Genomic DNA, 2,500 nt, shown 5'->3' on the forward strand with positions numbered 1-2,500 from the left:
CACGACGCGCATCCAGCGCCGACGAGGTCGCAGGTTACGTGCGGCAGCCGGGGGGCTAGGCCGAGCGGCGGCGGGCCCGCCCACGGACGGGCGCGGGGAGGAGCGCAGCCGGCACGCGGCGCGGAGCGGCGGCGGCATGCCGCCGGGCGGCCGTCGGCTCAACCGTGCCCGAGTCCCGCGGGCACCGCGTCGCCCGGCCGGCGCGAGCGGCGGCGGGCCCGCCCGCGGACGGGCGCGGGGAGGAGCGCAGCCGGCACGCGGCGCGGAGCGGCGGCGGCATGCCGCCGGGCGGCCGACGGCTCAACCATGCCCGAGTCCCGCGGGCACCGCGTCGCCCGGCCGGCGCGAGCGCACGAGGGCGGGAGGCAACCGGGCGGCGCCTGCGGAACCGGATGCGACGGCCGGCGCGGCACGGCCCCGACGGGTCCGCACCGAAGACCAGCGCGGTGCGGATCGACCGCTGATGAGGTCAGAGGTTACGTGCGGCAGCCGGCCGGCTGGCCCGAGCGGCGGCCGGCACGCGACGGGGATCGAGCGGCCCCGACGGCTTGCAGCCGGGCGGCCGACGGCTAGGCCGTACCGGAGTCCCGCGGTCGTTCGGGCGAAGGGGCGCATGCTGCGGGAAAGGCCTGCGGCGGCGAACCGTCCGCCCGGCCGGCCAAGCCTTCCGCGGCGGCGCGCACGTGGCGGCGCGGCCGAGATGACCGAGCGAAGCCCCGGCGATGGGCGGCGCGCACGTGTCCGTGCGGCCGAGATGACCTAGCGAAGCCCGGGCGGCGCCCGCCGTGCGCCCTGCCGGATCGCGCCTTCCGCCGGCGCGCAACGCCGGTCCCGCGTTCCGGCCGCGGGAGAGGCCTGCGTCGGCGAACCGTCCGCCCCGCCGGCCGAACCTTCCGCGGCTGCGCGCACGTGTCCGTGCGGCCGAGATGACCGAGCGAAGCCCCGGCGACGGGCGGCGCCCGCCGTGCGCCCCGGCGGATTGCGCGGCCCGCCGGCGCGCAACGCCGGGCCCACGTTCCGGCTGCGGGAAAGGCCTGCGGCGGCGAACCGTCCGCCCCGCCGGCCGAACCTTGCGCGGCGGCGCTTACGTGTCCGTGCGGCAGAGATGACCGAGCAAGCTCCGGCGATGGGCGGCGCCCTCCGTGCGCCCCGCCGGATCGCCTGCGAGCGGCGAGCGTCCGGGCGGGCCCCTTTCGCAACTTCCCTCGGTACTCTAAACACCCCTTGCCTCTCGGTCTTCCCCCCGACCCTCTCGGTATTTGCTCGGATATGTGCATGCATCGTCCCTCGTCGCCTTCGGTTATCCTCCCCGGGGTGGGCTTTGCGCCGACGCGCCAACGGGGTGGTAGGGGGGCTGCAGCCGCGGCCGCCGCGTTTCGCCATCCGCGCGTGCGCCGCCGGATCCGAGTGGAGGTCGCGGGCGACTCATCGATGCTTGTACTAGGGGCGCATGCCGGCAGCCCCCCGCGGGGTGCGGGACCCCCGATCGGCGTGCGAGGGACGGGCGTCCGGGCGGGCCCCGTTTCCAACTTCCCTCGGAACATTAAAACCCCCCGACCCCCTCGGTCTTCGCTCCGGCCCTATCGCTATTGCTCGGATATGTGCATCCACCGTCCCTCGTTGCCTTCGGTTATCTACCCCAGGGTGGGCCTTGCGCCGATGCCCCGATGGGGTGGCAGGGGTGGGGCTGCCGCGGCCGGCGCGTTTCGGCATCCGCGCTTGGGGGCTCGGACCCGAGTGGAGGTCGCGGGCGGCTCGTCGATGCCTGCACCGGGAGCGCATGCCGGCAGCCCCCCGCGGGGCGCCGGACCCCCGATCGGCGTGCGATGGACGGGGGGAGGGGCGGGCCCGGTTTGCAAATTCCCTCGGTACTTTAAAATCTCACGGCCCTGTCGGTGCTCCCTCCGGCCCTATCGCCACTGCTCGGATATGTGCATCCACCGTCCCTCGTTGCCTTCGGTTATCTACCCCGCGGTGGGCTTTGCGCCGATGCCCCGATGGGGTGGCAGGGGGGCACGCTCTAGGCCGTGCCACGGGGCGCGGGCGCCGGCGCCGTACGTCCCTCGCGGCGGCCGTGAGCGGCACCTCGGCTTGCTCGGTCTGTCCTCCCGGGACGCGCGACCCGTGCGACCGGGACGCGCCTCCCGTGCGACCGGGACGCGTGTCCGGGCCGTTCCCGTTTGCAACGCTCCTCGGTACTTTGGAACGCTTGGGGTGGGCTTTGGGCGGATGCCCCGCCGGGGTGGTAGGGAGGGGGGGCGGCTGCTGCCGCGGCGGGACTTCCGCTCCACTCCGCACAAGTCCGTCGCCTCGCGGCGGGCGCGCCCGGCACCGTTCGTCCCCGAGGGAGCCGGCACGCGCCCGCCGAGGCCCCGGCGCATGGGCGCCGCCGCCGGCCGTCCGCGCGGCGGCCGTGCGCCGGCTTCCTCCGTCGGCCCTCCCGGGATGCGCGACCCGTGCGACCGGGACGCGCATCCCGTGAGACCGGGACGCGTGTCCG

The sequence above is a fragment of the Phoenix dactylifera genome, chromosome 10 (assembly GCF_051530095.1).
Source record: "Phoenix dactylifera cultivar Ajwa chromosome 10, Ajwa_hap1_PhDact_Kaust_v1.1, whole genome shotgun sequence".
Classification (NCBI taxonomy): Eukaryota; Viridiplantae; Streptophyta; class Magnoliopsida; order Arecales; family Arecaceae; genus Phoenix; species Phoenix dactylifera.